The 17949-nt window shown below is 37.0% G+C and overlaps 1 non-coding gene across 1 annotated transcript; it reads left to right on the top strand.

The window, feature by feature from the left end:
* The first annotated feature begins 271 nt into the window (after window positions 1-271).
* On the top strand, window positions 272-378 carry LOC115896612. Its single transcript, XR_004056529.1, has one exon. It is a non-coding gene; the product is annotated as a U6 spliceosomal RNA (small nuclear RNA).
* The last annotated feature ends 17571 nt before the right edge of the window (window positions 379-17949 follow it).

Here is a 17949-nt window from a genome sequence, read left to right on the forward strand (position 1 = left end):
TGTTTTTAATGTCAACAGTAAATATAAATGTCATTTAATGAAACCTGCCATTTTTAAATAGTTAACCAACTTGTTATCACAAAGTGTTTTTTATAGTCTACTTCTTTTAAGTTTTATATTCTGCTATTTCAATGATAGAGATTATTTTCCTCTAATATATTGGGAATATCCAAATCTAGATTTTTTAAAAAGATTTTCCAACTAAGAACAAGTTTCAAGGCACTTTCATCCTTTGTTACTCTGACCCTTTATCCCTCAGAATGGAATAGCTGTGCTCATTTGGCAGCACCTATACTAAAACTGTGAATGATACAGAGAAAATTAGCATGGCCCCTGAACAAGAATAGCACACAAATTCGTGAAGCATTTCATATTTTTCAACAGAGTAAGAAACAACTCACAGAATGAGAGAAAATCTTCACAAACCTTGCATCCAACAAAGGCCTACTATAAAGAGTCTTTAAGGAACTTAAACAAGCAAAACAACAACAAAAACAACAAAAAACATTGAAAACCAGACAAGGCCGACATGAACAGACACATCTCAAAAGAAGACATACAAGTAGCCAACAGACATGAAAAAATGCTCAAAATCACTAATTATCAGAGAAATGCGAATCAAAGCCACAGTGAGATACCATCTCATACCGTTCACAATGCTTGTTATTAAAAAGACATAAAATAATTGATGCTGGTGAGGCTGTAGAAAAAAGGAATTCTTATACACTTTTGGGGGGAATGTAAATTAGTTCAGGCACTGTGGAAAGAAGTTTAGAGACGTCTCAAAGAATTCAAACAAACTAGCATTTGACCCAGTTTTCCCTTTGCTGGGTACATACCCAAAGGAAAACAGATTGTTGTATAAAAAAAGACACAAGCATTTGTAAGTTTATTGAAGCACTTTTCACAATAGCAAAGACATGGAATTAACCTGGGTGCCCACCAACAGTAGATTGAATAAAGAAAATATGATAAATATATAACATGGAATACTACACAGCCATTAAAAATGTGAAATAATATCTTTTCAAGCAATGTGGATATAGCTATAGGTCATTATCCTAAGTGAATTGACACAGAAACAGAAAACCAAATACCACATGTTCTCATTTATAAGCAGGAGCTAAACACTGGGTATGTATTAACATAAAGATAGGAACAATGGATACTGAGGACTGCTAAAAGTGGGAAGAAGAGGAGGAAGGCAAAGGTGAAAAACTACCTTTAGAATTGTATATTCATTGATGCATACCCCAAACCCCAGCATCATTTAATTTACCCATGTGACAAGCCTACACAAGCACCCCTTGAGTCTAAAATTAAAATTAAAATTATTTACTAAAATAGAGCATTTCACCTTGAAAATATACGATCATTTGCTCTGGAGAATGCAAAATTACAGTATAAATGTGATATAATCTTTCTAAAGCAGTAATTTGGATCTGGGAAAATAATAAAAGGCATTGACATAGCTGGACTGTTAAAATGGTTGTTTTGGCCGGGCGCGGTGGCTCAAGCCTGTAATCCCAGCACTTTGGGAGGCCGAGACGGGCGGATCATGAGGTCAGGAGATGGAGACCATCCTGGCTAACACGGTGAAACCCCGTCTCTACTAATAAACGCAAAAAACTAGCCGGGCGAGGTGGCGGGCGCCTGTAGTCCCAGCTAATGTAGTCCCAGCTACTCGGGAGGCTGAGGCAGGAGAATGGCATAAACCCGGGAGGCGGAGCTTGCAGTGAGCTGAGATCCGGCCACTGCACTCTAGCCTAGGCGACAGAGCGAGACTGCATCTCAAAAAAAAAAAAAAAAAAAAAAAAAGTTTTTTTTTTTTATGTAAAAAGAAAAATATCCAGAATACATTTCCTATAGACCAATCTTATACTGATTTTGAGATATGATGCAATTTGGGAAATTCAGTAAATTATTTTAATTTGGAAACCAGAACATTGATGTGGTAAATTCCTTCAACATACGCAAAGCAATTAACACCCATGGAAAAAATATAATTTAATAATATCTACCATTATTGAAATGCACACAAATATGTAAGGCATATGCTAAATTATTTAGATGTATCATATAACATAATCCTTGTCACTTCACAGCAAGTTATAGAGTGGTGTTATTATCACTGCTTACAGAAAAGGGTATTGAGGGACAACAGAAGTACTTGAGTGCTTGTCAAAGCCAATGTTTGTTTTTTCTTAACTTTTATTTTTGGTGCAAGGGTGCATGTTCAAGATCGTTATATAGGTAATGTTGTGTCATGGGGGTTTGCTGTACAGATTATTTTGTCATCCATGTACTAGGCCTAGTACTCATTAATTTTTCTGATTCTTTCCCTCCTCCCACCCTCCTCCCTCAAGTAAAACCCAGTGTCTGTTGTTCCCCTTTATGTGTCCATGTGTTCTGATCATTTAGCTACAACTTGTAAGTGAGAACATGCAGTGTTTGTTCTTCTGTTTCTGCCTTAGTTTACTAAGAATAAGGGCCTCCAACTCCATCCATGTTCCCAGAAAATACATGATCTCATTTTCTTTTATGGCTGCATAGTATTCTGTGGTGTACACGTGCCACATTTTCTTTATCCAATCTGTCATTGATAGGCATTTAGGTTGATTCCATATCTTTGCTATTGTGAAAAGTGCTGCAATGAATATTCACATACATGTGGCTTTACGGTAAAATAAATTGTATTCCTTTGGGTATATACCCAGTAATGGTAGTGCTAGATCGAATGGAAGTTCTGTTTTTAGCTGTTTGAGGAATCACCACATTGTTTTTGACAATAGTTGAACAAATTTACACTCTCATTGGCAGTGTATAAACATTCCCTTTTCTCTACAACCTCACCAGCATCTTTTATTTTTTGTCATTTTAACAATAGCCATTATGACTGATGTGAGATGGTATCTCATTGTGGTTTTTATTTGAATCTCTCTGACGATTAGTGATGATTTTTTTTAATTTTTTTAATAGTAGCCATCCTGACTCAAAGCCCATGTTCTTAACTTCAATGAGGCACTGTTTTTATATCAGGCAAGAAGGCTTTGCATGTGAAGGCATAAATTTATTGTTCACACAGAAGGGGAAGGTAGAATGTGGGGCTTTTTTCAAAGTCCCAGATGTTCTCAGAAAAAGTGTTTTGGAAAATAAGCCTGGCACATACTAACAATATATTTTTCTTTTATTAACATTGCTTTTTAAAATGACTTATAAAATTGTTAAACTTTCCTAGTAAATTTGTGTCTCATTAATTTAGAGATAGTTCCATAGTTTAAAAATACATATTTTAATTTTTTAAATTCAGGTATTCCACAATAGGAAAAGAAAAACTCTGAAATGTCTGATCGTTATGCTTTCTATTATCATTTATCATTTCTTCAGTTTTAAATGCTGTAACATTTAAATTACATTTTAATCTATAATTATGGGTCCAAAGTTACATGCAGATTATTTGAATCATAAGAATGGTCAAAAGAATTGAACATATTAATGACAGAATTTCAAAATATCTATAAACCCATCTGGAATTATAACAAGCTTGGCAGTTGGTAAGGATTTCCTCAACAAATTTGACATTGAAGAATATTGACGTTTGATGACGTTATACTGTCATCAAACTACCAAATCAGTTTATAAGTAGTTGGAATCAATACAAAATTCTGAGAAGTACATGGAAGTTTAAATAAGATGACTCCTAATATTGTAAATGATACCAAACTTGGGAGACTCTTCAAAGAACTCCTAAGCAATGGTTATATAGAACTGAACCACCTCCTGAAAAGAGGCCTTTAAAAATTCATCACTGTCACTTAGAGGTAAGACAACACAATTCTGAAAGTTAAAAAAGCACCATTTTTAATATTAGGAACACTATAATGAAAAACACAGTAAAACTTACATTTAAAGAAAAATAACTTCTGACTTTCTCTTCCAGTTATATTCTTTGTTCAAGCCTGCCACTTAGTTAGTAGCTGACTATAGGTTTTTTCCCTCTTCCACCAACAATGACCAATCTCATGACTGGGCTCTGACATTACACAAGCTAGAAATCCTTCTTTGTTTCTTAAATAATTTATCCATAATAACAACCGGAATGTGTAGCAATAAAACACAATTTCTGGTTGGTTTATCAGCCATGTATAATTGCTACCATTAGAAAGCTCAAACATCCCTTTCCTCGATGCGGGAGCATGAAGAGTTCCCAAGAGTGCTTACTGTTTAAAAATGTAAATCATGTGGATTATGGAATCACTGGGTAGAAACATCCAACAACAACAACAACAAAGGAATAAAATTTTAAAAGCAATGTCAGGTAGCTTCCACTGTAGAAGTAAAGTGGGAATGCACCACAGCCAAAATGATTATTCATAAATAGTGAAACATACCAGCATATCACACAATGTCCTTTGATAAAAGAAAACTTCAGCTGAATTAAGTTTACAGGAGTTTAATTGAGCAATGAACGGTTTGCGAATTGGGCAGCCTCCTGACCTGGAGTAGGCTCACAGACTCCAGGACAGTCACGTGGAAGAAGAAAAGTTATGGACAGAAAAAGAAAAAGGATACAGAAAACGGAAATGAGGTACAGAAACAGTTAGATTGGTTACATTTCGACATTGCCTCATTTGACCATGGTTTGAACAGTTGGCAGCATATGATTGGCTGTAATTCGGTTATTGGTACAAGTGTAGGCTACAGTCTTGTTACACCTCCACTTGTCATAGTTCATGATATACAGAGAAACTTTTAGGCCAAACTTAAATATGTAAGGAAGAGCTTTAGGCTAAACATCATTTAAAAATTTCCACCTTTTCGTCATCTTCTTAATTTCGAAAGACTGACCAAAACTTTAGTTTTTGATGTGACTATCCCCACTGGCCTTGAAACCCACTTGGAAACAGTATAACAGTAGGTTTTGCAAGTTTGGAAAAAGGACTGAGTAGAAGGTACCTCCTTATGCTGCCATGTCCTGTTTACAGGAGAAAAACAAAACCAGATCTATTCCAGGATCTATGTGTTTCCTTAAGTCTTTGTTGGATTATGTCACATTTAACAGGAATGACTCTATTTTGGTTTGATCTGGTCTGTTATGGCCTAGTGCATGAGCTCAGTGCAAAACAATGGCTTCCCATAATTTTGTTTAAAAAATTATTTCCTCTTTTGATCAGGTTATCACTTAGGTGAGAGTTTGACCAAAACTTACAACCTTAGCACCACTCTTGGTTACCATTATTTTGGGTTTCCAGCCTCAGCATGTCCTTAAGGCCACACATGTCTTTCAGCTTTTTTCATAACAGTTGAAGATAGGTCATTTGACATTCTAGAGATGGCTGCATACAAACATTTAAAACTTTTGAGAGAATACAGTGCACCAGAGAGACTACTAATATGACTATCAGGAGAAAAATAACAAGAGCTTGGAGTATGCTCTTTACCCAGGGTTCCCATAAACCAAACCAACTAAAATAAATGATCAAATAAAGAGCTAGATAAAGAATCTACTCACTTAATTAAGCAGTTTCTTCATTAATCCCCTGCAACTGAATCGCTATAATACCAGATGTTTTCTCCATAGGCCACAAGTGCCAGCAGCTGCAGAGATACTTCTGTTTAGCCAGTACGTAATCTAGAACAATTATATTATTTAGCATAACTATTACAAGAGAATTTAAAGTCGTTATGAAACCATAGCCTTTACAGTCAAATCTGTTATAGAGTCTATCATGAGAGATATATTTCTAATAATTGTCTCTTTTACTCCAAACCATGAAAAAAGGTCCTAAAAAATGATGCCCTTCTAGAATAGTGAAGGTCTCCTGGCAATGTTCTCTTTAACCCATGATATGGGTTAAGAAGAGTAACTAATGTTCTATTTCTGACTGATTATGAGGCAACATACGTGCCATTACAATTTTTCATTACATTGGGTCTTCATCCTTCATCTGTCAACATATAAGGTTATCCATTTATAAGGCTGGGAGCAAAATACTTCACAAATAAAAGTATACCCCATAAGTGCACACAACAGACCTCCTTTTCACTTCTATTGTTCATAGAGGAATAAGCAAGTGAAAAAAATTTTTAAAGATAAGAGTCTCATGATAGTAGATAAGTCTTGATCCATGATCTTGGAAAAAGCTGTTTACATCAAGGATGCCACCTTCCTCTGGGGAGAAACTTCCCTGGTTAGCTTTACTTTAAGAGTTCCAATGGGTGTACAGTTTCAAGAGTGTGGAGGGACCCTTCTCACTTGTGAGATTATGAAGCCTAGCTTCAAGTCGTGAAGTTTTGCTGCAGTGTGGATGGTAAGGGAAGTCTTTCTCTGATGTTCTCAGAAGATCCAAACTTCAGGTTCCAGACTGCGAAGGGTTTGATTGTTCTCAGTCAGTGAACCATCAAAAGCTTTCTTTATGTGGTGAAAACACACTGTGGCATAATCATATACTGTCATAACATCAGTGTCCTTGGATGGAAAAGCATTTATACAACCAGAAAATATACATTAAAAATGACAATCAAATGAAACCCTCCCTATAAATGTTTAAATGTCCCATCTGCTAGCCAAATGTACCTGAAATTTTGATTGTCTTCCCAGGAATATGTGTTTGACAAACTAAATATTTGTCACAAGTCATTTTAGCAATTGAGAAGTCACCACACCAATATATATTTAATTTGGATCACTTTATTTTTTCCATGATGGTTATGGAATGCAGAACTAAGAAAGGACAAGGCAGCCGTCCTGGTTCTCCATGAGTCCATGCTTAACATTGGACTTATGCCCTCTTGAACACCAGTTGTTTCTCCAATGTAGGGGTGTAGCACTGATAACTAATGGGTTATAATAGATAATGTGACTTAAACTATGGAATTCATTCAAAAGGTGCATCTAAATAATTTCAGTATTGATTGATTTGACATGGAAACCTGGCAAAGTATTTTCTTGGTCTTCAATTAATTTTTCTACTTGGGTTAGCAGTTTTATAAACCAGTCAGTCTTTTCTTTAAAGTTCCAGGAATTCTTACCCAGTCCAAATGATATGATTCTACAGTTATCAAAAACTTTCATTTGAAAATGCTTTTCAGGATCTTTTCCATCCTTTCATGAACCTCCTAACAGACGGCATATTCTAAAATTGTGCATGCTTGTGAAGTTTTCAAAAACTGCATCAGCATTAAGCAGTTAACTGTGGAATGACTTTAAGTAGTCATAAAGACATAATTGATAAGGAAATTTGGTTATTTCTGTGGTCTTCAATAACTTAACATAATAACCATAGTTATGATTTATAGGATATCCATAGACATATTAGAATTTTAGAAATCTCATATAATTTTAGAATATATATTAACATCATTCACTAAAATATAACCAGAATAAGGTTAAACATTATTTTTTATTTTGATGATTCCTATGTAACTTAACATGTCAAATAATTCTGTTTACCTCTCTTTTGCATGCTTCAGGGTTCTTTCGTAGCAACTCAAAGTTAGAGATTTAAAAAGACTTAATTTTGAAGCTGAAATTTCATTTTGGGAAGCCTGTCAAATGTGTTAAAGGTTTAAAATGCTTCATATAATAAAATAGAATTCCAGGTCAACATAAGTCATTCATTTAGCCAAAATGATAACTCAAAATTTTAAGAAAGGCAAAAACCTTTCCTCATTGATAGAGGGAAGACTTAGCTTTCCAAAACATCTGTCTCTTGTCTTTACCTTCTTTTTCCTATAGTTTATTGAAAAGACAAACAAAAATATTTTACTATTCTTTAATATCACATGAAAATCTTATTCAAGATATAAAGCCAAATGTTACCCTTGCATTAGTGTACTATTAATGTTGTCCCATTTTTTAATAAAACCTTACAGAATAATCTATCAAATCTTAATCAGTTTGCTCATAAGGTGAGATTCCCATAAACATTGTATAACCCTTTACAAACTTTTGTTAAGGAGCAGATCAGTGTTCCAAGAAAACCCTGTTATGCTTTTATTCCAATGTTAAATGTATGGGAAAAAAATGAACAATACTTCTTTAAATTTAGCCAATATGTTCATACACAGAATCTCTTTTACAATTAATTTTTCATGAACCTTTCACAATCTGCACAAATATTTAGCTTTATCCTATCTAATTTAAAACAATTATTTAACCCTCTAACCTAGGCAAAAATTTATATTCACATGTCTTCTTATAATCTTTTAGTAAAATAACATTTTACTTTCCTTACACACTTTGCATGTAAAACTGTTTCTTTTGTAGTTTCAAGTACATGTTACACAGTTAACTCTTAGCAACTTTTGGTGAAAAATCTGGTTAGTAAGGTAATTTAATTATGTACTAGGTTTAGAGCCTAGGAAATCAGACTGAAGTGCTGATAAGGTCTGACTCTTTCCAGCATAGTTAGGGGGATGGCTAATTTCACATGTTCCCAGGTCTAACCTAATATTTGACCTGCCTAATTTAGACTAAATGTCTTTATTTTACCAGTAATCTTTCAAACTCTTTATTTCCTAACACTGATCTCACATGAACTAAAAAGCATTAGTTGTATTTTTCTAACAAAATATTTGATTTTTCTTTAAGCCAATTAATTACAACTGCTTTGTTTAAATATCACACACAACCCATACATAACTACACAGACAGAGAAAGATCCAGTATTGTAGAATTTTTCATTTGCCATTTATTAATTTTCTTAATTGGATTACTGGCTTCGGGGTGGAGATCTTCAAGAAACAGGGCCAGGAAAGCATATGGTTTCTAGGGCCTAATAAGCAGGCACAGCTGGAAAGCAAAAACAGATCCCCCAAATTAAGGGCCCCATTTTTATATCATCTCCTGGATCCACCAAAAACAAGGAAATGCTATGGGAGAAGACAGTGCAAAACTTTTTACCATTCATTTCATTGCTAAGCAACCCAAACCCCATCAGCCCATCCTGTGACTAACCCATCCCCCATGATAGGCTTATCTCAGTGGGGATAGCGACATTTCCATACTTTTTGGGTGGCAGAGAGCATGCTTTTCTGATCCAAATGTGCAATTAGTCAAAAACTGCCATTCGCCATCCCTAAAAGTATAATTAGGCTAAGATTTTGAGAGGGATCTCTCTGCTTTCAATTCCTGGTGTTTCATGAGGAAAACAGAGGTTATATTCTAAAACAAGATCTATGGCACCTCATCTTTTTTCTTAAAGACTCCCAAGCTGTTAAAAATTCTTTTATGTCCTCTCAGGTGTTCATCAAGAGTGGCGAGATGAAATGGAGAAAAACAATTCAGTTAGCTGAGAAGACCAAACATTTTTACCAGAAAAACAAATTCAAGAAGAGAAAAAAACCATAAAGGCCTTTCAAATACATGTACAGCTCGGATATCCATTAAGTGTACCTTTAACCATAGTGCTCTTTTTAAAAAATATCCATCTAAATTTCCTATTACCCTACTTTAGCCAGCCAAAGAGTCAATATTTCTGACTTTTAAATCTTACTTAAAGTAACTTCTTCAGGTGAAACCAACAAGCATTAACTAAGGTTATGACTTAACCACAAGTGAATGAGGTATTTTCAAACAGGTGGTTAGCAGTTTTCACCAGATATAGGATCTCCAAAGGTACCTCAAATAAAGGAAAATTCAAGATGTTTCTTGTAGAGGAAGAAAACCAGCAAGTGGTAAAGGTCACACAGATATTAAACCAGAAAGGACTCATTCTTTAAGCCAAGAATTGAGTCCTGAACCTGGGCTGCCACTGTGAAAAGACAAAGCCTTAGCTACTAAGCTAAAGCACTGGGCAATTTCCATTGCTCTTCCCAGGAGCCAAGAATGGTCAGTTTTGACTTTGCAAAGGCTTTTGACTGCTCAAGACAATTTTAGACCTAACTATAACAGGAACTCCAAAATTCCTGTTCCGTGAATGACAGAGACCAAGAGAAAGTACCACCAGATGATTACATGGTCAACCTATCAAGGACATAAAACAACATGGAGACCTTATCCAGTTTTTTTGTTTGTTTCAGGGACCTGCAGCAAAGTTTCTTACTGGCCAGCATGCTGTACCATCTTGAATACCAGACTTGTGGGATCCTAAGTCCATGCTTTATCCTAAGGTACCTGTCTTTATGACAGAATGACACAGAAAAACAAATTAATAGCACAAAGTACACCAGATATGCTAAAGCTTAGGACTAGTCTCACAAATGCTTTTTTCTACTAATCAAACCATTGCAGGGGAGATAAACAGTGATGTTTACCATTTTCAGTCACACACATGCACACACACAGAGAGAGACAGAGAGAGAAAGAGAGAAAGCATTGTTAATGGCAGGGTGGGAAAGGTAAGGAGCTTGGGGAAGTCAGAGAAAGACCCACCCATTGCACTAATACTGAATCAAAAGTTCAGGCTGCCACTTCTTGGTGACACAGGGATCTTTTCCAACAATCCCATCAGCTCTCAAGTTTCCCACTTTGGGGAGAAAAAGTCCCCCATGTTCCATGGTCCTGTATGTGCCTAATCCTCTCACCAACAGCTGTCGGCAAAGAGTGCAAGGCAGATTTACTTTTTTTTTTTTTTTAAATCAATTTGTCATTTAAGGTTTTTATTTGTTTCTCATAAACTTTTAAAATAAAAATATTGTAATCTTTTTAGAATGCTCTGCATGTGAATAGGCATCCCTAGATGAGACAAATTTTGGATCCCTCCTTTTTAAATGTACCTCAGTGCACTGTTCCTTATTTGGAACGTTCCACTGAAAGTTATCTTTAGTAAAATTTTGCCATTTCTATAAGATATTGCTGCTCAGTTCTTCAGAAATTAAAAATTCAATTTTTTTGCCTCAAATATTGGCTTTGCTCTGAGGTTCCCTTGATTAACTTAGCCAGTGTTTTTTCCTACCTAAGCATGCAAGAAAAATGAAGCTAAGGAGTAGAACACAAAAATCCACGCACATTTCCAAAAGCCAAATTTTACACACCCTGCAATATTGACATTACTACCAGTTTCTTTTTGACCCTGTCAAGTGTAAGAAGCTTCTAACTAGATGATTATTATGTACAATTATTTCAAAAGTCATTCTGGCAAATGTCTAAATATTGCAAACGAGTTGTTTTTGAAGTTGATGAAGGCAGTGATAGCTACTTTACACAGTTCTTTAGCATTAATTATATTTATCACTGTTATTAAGAATCATGCACTATTTTAAAAAATACATATAACTACAGGTTTATAATTTTTACACCTATATGGGAAATTCTGTCAATATCATTAGCCGCTATTTTATCAAAATTATGGAAAATGTTATTACCATATATTTCTCTGTTATCATTATTGGGTTTATTTTCTGTTTTTTTTTTTTTTTTTTTTTTTTTTTGTCGGGGGGGGTATTTTTTTTTCCAAAGTACAAGATTTGTTCAAGAGATGAAAATAGGACACGCTCCATGGACGTCCCCAAGTAGAAGCCTGTGTTAACTAAGTCATCAAATTCTCTGTTTTGGATAAATTGTTACTGACATCATTCAGAGACAAAAAGAAAAACAATTTGTTCTAGAGAAGCAATGACTCATTTTATATTCCTAGTCCATATTTTTGTCAAGCATTTTCTCAGTTCTACTGAATCCAGTTTCAAACATGTTCAGAATCAATTTCGGCATATAAGTAATTCATGATAAAATAAATTAATTAAATATTGGAAAAATTTAGTTAAAAATAATTTTTCAGGGAGGGGCAGAGCAAGATGGCTGAATGGAAACGGCCCCAGTCTCCAGCTCCCAGCGCAAGCAACACAGAAGACAGGTGATTTCTGCATTTTCAACTGAGGTACTGGGTTCATCTCACTAGGGAGTGCTGGACAATCGGTGCTGGTCAGCTGCTGCAGCCTGACCAGCAAGAGCTGAAGCAGGGCGAGGCATCGCCTCACCTGGGAAGTGCAGGGGGAAGGGAATCCCTTTTCCTAGCCAGGGGAACTGAGACACACAACACCTGGAAAATCGGGTAACTCCCACCCCAATACTGCGCTGTACCAAGGGTCTTAGCAAACAAGCACACCAGGAGATTATATCCCACACCTGGCAGGGAGGGTCTCATGCCCGCCCACGGAGCCACCCTCATTGCTAGCACAGCAGTCTGTGATCTAACTGCAAGGCAGCAGTGAGGCTGGGGGAGGGGCGCCCGCCATTGCTGAGACTTAAGTAGGTAAACAAAGCCCCTGGGAAGCTGGAACTGGGTGGAGCTCACAGCAGCTCAAGGAGCCCTGTCTGTCTCCATAGACTCCACCTATGGGGACAGGGCACAGCTAATCAACAACAACAACAACAACAAAGCAGCAGAAACCTCTGCAGACACAAACGACTCTGTCTGACAGTTTTGAAGAGAGCAGTAGATCTCTCAACATGGAGGTTGAGATCTGAGAATGTACAGACTGCCTGCTCAAGTGGGTCCCTGACCCCTGAGTAGCCTAACTGGGAGACATCCTCCACTAGGGGCAGACCGACACACCACACCTCACACGGTGGATTACACCCCTGAGAGGAAGCCTCCAAAGCAAGAATCAGACAGGTACACTTACTGTTCAGCAATATTCTATCTTCTGCAGCCTCTGCTGCTGATACCCAGGCAAACAGGTCTGGAGTGGACCTCAAGCAATCTCCAACAGACCTACAGCTGAGGGTTCTGATTGTTAGAAGGAAAACAAACAAACAGGAAGGACACCCACACCAAAGCCCCATCAGTACGTCACCATCATCAAAGACCAGAGGCACATAAAACCACAAAGATGGGGAAAAAGCAGGGCAGAAAAGCTGGAAATTCAAAAAATAAGAGCACATCTCCCCCTGCAAAGGAACGCACCTCATCGCCAGCAATGGATCAAAGCTAGATGGAGAATGACTTTGACAAGATGAGAGAAGAAGGATTCAGTCCATCAAACTTCTCAGAGTTAAAGGAGGAATTACATACCCAGGACAAAGAAGCTAAAAATCTTGAAAAAAGAGTGGAAGAATTGATAACTAGAATAAATAATTCAGAGAAGGCCATAAACGAACTGACAGAGATGAAAACCATGACGTGAGAAATATGTGACTAATGCACAAGCTTCAGTAATCGATTCAATCAACTGGAAGAAAGAGTATCAGCGATTGAGGATCCAATGAATGAAATGAAGTGAGAAGAGAAACCAAAAGAAAAAAGAAGAAAAAGAAATGAACAAAGCCTGCAAGAAGTATGGGATTATGTAAAAAGACCAAATCTATGTCTGATTGGGGTGCCTGAAAGTGAGGGGGAAAATGGAACCAAGTTGGAAAACACTCTTCTGGAGATCATCCAGGAGAACTTCCCCAACCTAGTAGGGCAGGCCAACATCCAAATTCAGGAAATACAGAGAAGGCCACAAAGATACTCCTCCAGAAGACCAACTCCAAGACATATAATTGCCAGATTCACCAAAGTTGAAATGAAGGAAAAAATCTTAAGGGCAGCCAGAGAGAAAGGTCGGGTTACCCACAAAGGGAAGCCCATCAGACTAACAGCAGACCTCTCGGCAGAAACTCTACAAGCCAGAAGAGAATGGGGGCCAATATTCAACGTTTTTAAGAAAAGAATTTTAAACCCAGAATTTCATATCCAGCCAAACTAAGTTTCATCAGTGAAGGAGAAATAAAATCCTTTACAGATAAGCAAATGCTTAGAGACTTTGTCACCACCAGGCCTGCCTTACAAGAGACCCTGAAGGAAGCCCTAAACATGGAAAGGAACAACCGGTACCAGCCATTGCAAAAACATGCCAAAATGTAAAGACCATCGAGGCTAGGAAGAAACTGCATCAACTAACGAGCAAAATAACCAGTTAATATCATAATGGCAGGATCAAGTTCACACGTAACAATATTAATCTTAAATGTAAATGGACTAAATGCTCCAATAAAAAGACACAGACTGGCAAACTGGATAAAGAGTCAAGACCCATCAGTCTGCTGTATTCAGGAGACCCATCTCACATGCAGAGACATACATAGGCTCAAAATAAAGGGATGGAGGAAGATCTACCAAGCAAATGGAGAACAAAAAAAACCAGGGGTTGCAATCCTAGTCTCTGATAAAACATACTTTAAACCATTAAAGGTCAAAAAAGACAAAGAAGGCCATTACATAATGGTAAAGGGATCAATTCAACAGGAAGAGTTAACTATCCTAAATATATATGCACCCAATACAGGAGCACCCAGATTCATAAAGCAAGTCCTTAGAGACTTACAAAGAGACTTAGACTCCCACACAATAATAATGGGAGACTTCAACACTCCACTGTCAACATTAGACAGATCAACGAGACAGAAAGTTAACAAAGATACCCAGGAATTGAACTCATCTCTGCAGCAAGCAGACCTATTAGATATCTACAGAACTCTCCACCCCAAATCAATAGAATATACATTCTTCTCAGCACCACATCGCACTTATTACAAAATTGACCACATAATTGGAAGTAAAGCACTCCTCAGCAAATGAACAAGAACAGAAATTATAACAAATTGTCTCTCAGACCACAGTGCAATCAAACTAGAACTCAGGACTAAGAAACTCAATCAAAACCGCTCAACTACATGGAAACTGAATAACCTGCTCCTGAATGACTACTGGGTACATAACGAAATGAAGGCAGAAATAAAGATGTTCTTTGAAACCGATGAGAACAAAGATATAACATACCAGAATCTCTGGGACACATTTAAAGCAGTGTGTAGAGGGAAATTCATAGCACTAAATGCCCACAAGAGAAAGCTGGAAAGATCTAAAATTGACACTCTAACATCACAATTAAAAGAACTAGAGAGGCAAGAGCAAACACATTCAAAAGCTAGCAGAAGGCAAGAAATAACTAAGATCAGAGCAGAACTGAAGGAGATAGAGACACAAAAACCCTCCACAAAATCAATGAATCCAAGAGTTGGTTTTTTGAAAAGATCAACAAAATTGATAGACCACTATCAAGATCAATAAAGAAGAAAAGAGAGAAGAATCAAATAGACACAATAAAATATGATAAAGGGGATATCACCACTGACCCCACAGAAATACAAACTACCATCAGAGAATACTATGAACACCTCTATGCAAATCAACTAGAAAATCTAGAAGAAATGGATAATTTCCTGGACACTTACACTCTCCCAAGACTAAACCAGGAAGAAGCTGAATACCCGAATAGACCAATAGCAGTCTCTGAAATTGAGGCAACAATTAGTAGCCTACCAACCAAAAACAGTCCAGGACCAGATGGATTCACAGCTGAATTCTACCAGACATACAAGGAGGAGCTGGTACCATTCCTTCTGAAACTATTCCAAACAAGAGAAAAAGAGGGAATCCTCCCTAACTCATTTTATGAGGCCAACATCATCTTGATACCAAAGCCTGGCAAAGACACAACACAAAAAGAGAATTTTAGACCAATATCCCTGATGAACATCCATGCAAAAATCCTCAATAAAATACTGGCAAACCGGATTCAGCAGCACATCAAAAAGATTATCCACCATGATCAAGTGGGCTTCATCCCTGGGATACAAGGCTGGTTCAACATATGCAAATCAATAAATGTAATTCAGCATATAAACAGAACCAAAGACAAAAACCACATGATTATCTCAATAGATGCAGAAAAGGCCTTTGACAAAATTCAACAGCCCTTCATGCTAAAAATGCTCAATAAATTCGGTATTGAGGGAATGTACCTCAAAATAATAAGAGCTATTTATGACAAACCCACAGCCAATATCATACTGAATGGGCAAAAACTGGAAAAATTTCCTTTGAAAACTGGCACAAGACAGGGATACCCTCTCTCATCACTTCTATTCAACATAGTGTTGGAAGTTCTGGCTAGGACAATCAGGCAAGAGAAAGAAATAAAGGTATTTAGCTAGGAAAAGAAGAAGTCAAATTGTCCCTGTTTGCAGATGACATGATTGTATATTTAGAAAACACCATCGTCTCAGCCCAAAATCTCCTTAAGCTGATAAGCAACTTCAGCAAAGTCTCAGGATACAAAATCAATGTGCAAAAATCAAAAGCATTCTTTTAAACCAGTAACAGACAAACAGAGAGCCAAATCATGAATGAACTCCCATTCACAATTGCTTCAAAGAGAATCAAATACCTAGGAATCCAACTTACAAGGGATGTAAAGGACCTCTTCAAGGAGAACTACAAACCACTGCTCAGTGAAATAAAAGAGGACACAAACAAATGAAGGAGCATACTATGCTCATGGATAGGAAGAAGCAATTTCATGAAAATGGTCATACTGCCCAAGGTAATTTATATATTCAATGCCATCCCCATCAAGCTACCAATAAGTTTCTTCACAGAACTGGAAGAAACTGCTTTAAAGTTCATATGGAACCAAAAAAGAGCCCGCATTGCCAAGACAATCCTAAGTCAAAAGAACAAAGCTGGAGGCGTCACGCTACCTGACTTCAAACTATACTACAAGGCTACAGTAACCAAAACAGCATGCTACTGTTACCAAAACAGAGATATAAACCAATGGAATAGAACAGAGTCCTCAGAAATAATACCACACATCTATAGCCATCTGATCTTTGACAAACCTGAGAAAAACAAGAAATGGGGAAAGGACTTCTTGTTTAATAAATGGTGCTGGGAAAATTGGCTAGCCATAAGTAGAAAGCTGAAACTGGATCCTTTCTTTACTCCTTATATGAAAATTAATTCAAGATGGATTAGAGACTTAAATGTTAGACCTAATACCATAAGAACCCTAGAAGAAAACCTAGGTAATACCATTCAAGACATAGGCTTGGGCAAGGACTTCATGTCTAAAACACCAAAAGCAACGGCAACAAAAGCCAAAATTGACAAATGGGATCTGATTAAACTATAGAGCTTCTGCACAGCAAAAGATACTACTGTCAGCATGAACAGGCAACCTACAGAATGGGAGAAAATTTTTGGAATCTACTCAGCTGACAAAAGGCTAATATCCAGAACCTACAAAGAACTCAAACTAATTTACAAGAAAAAAACAAACAACCCCATCAAAAAATGGGCAAAGGATATGAACAGACATTTCTCAAAAGAAGACATTCATACAGCCAACAGACACATGAAAAAATCCTCATCATCACTTGCCATCAGAGAAATGCAAGTCAAAACCACAATGAGATACCATCTCACACCAGTTAGAATGGCAATCATTAAAAAGTCAGGAAACAACAGCTGCTGGAGAGGATGTGGAGAAATAGGGACACTTTTACACTGTTGACGGGATTGTAAACTAGTTCAACCATTATGGAAAACAGTATGGCGATACCTCAAGGATCTAGAACTAGAAGTACCATATGACCCAGCCATCCTATTACTGAGTATGTACCCAAAGGATTATAAATCATGCTGCTATAAAGACACATGTACACGTATGTTTATTGCGGCACTATTCACAATAGCAAAGACTTGGAATCAACTCAAATGTCCATCAGTGACAGACTGGATTAAGAAAACGTGGCACATATACACCATGGAATACTAGGCAGCCATAAAAAAGGATGAGTTTGAGTCCTTTTTAGGGACATGGTTGCAGCTGGAAACCATCATTCTCAGCAAACTATCACAAGAACAGAAAACCAAACACCGCATGTTCTCACTCATAGGTGGGAACTGAACAATGAGATCACTTGGACTCGGGAAGGGGAACATCACACACCGGGGCCTATCATGGGGTGAGGGGAGGGGGGAGGGATTGCATTGGGAGTTATACCTGATGTAAATGACGAGTTGATGGGTGCTGACGAGTTGATGGGTGCAGCACACCAACATGGCAGAAGTATACATATGTAACAAACCTGCACGTTATGCCCATGTACCCTAGAACTTAAAATATAATAATAATACAAAATAAATAAATTTAAAAAATAATAATTTTTCAGGAAAA

The sequence above is a fragment of the Rhinopithecus roxellana genome, chromosome 3 (assembly GCF_007565055.1).
Source record: "Rhinopithecus roxellana isolate Shanxi Qingling chromosome 3, ASM756505v1, whole genome shotgun sequence".
Classification (NCBI taxonomy): domain Eukaryota; kingdom Metazoa; phylum Chordata; class Mammalia; order Primates; family Cercopithecidae; genus Rhinopithecus; species Rhinopithecus roxellana.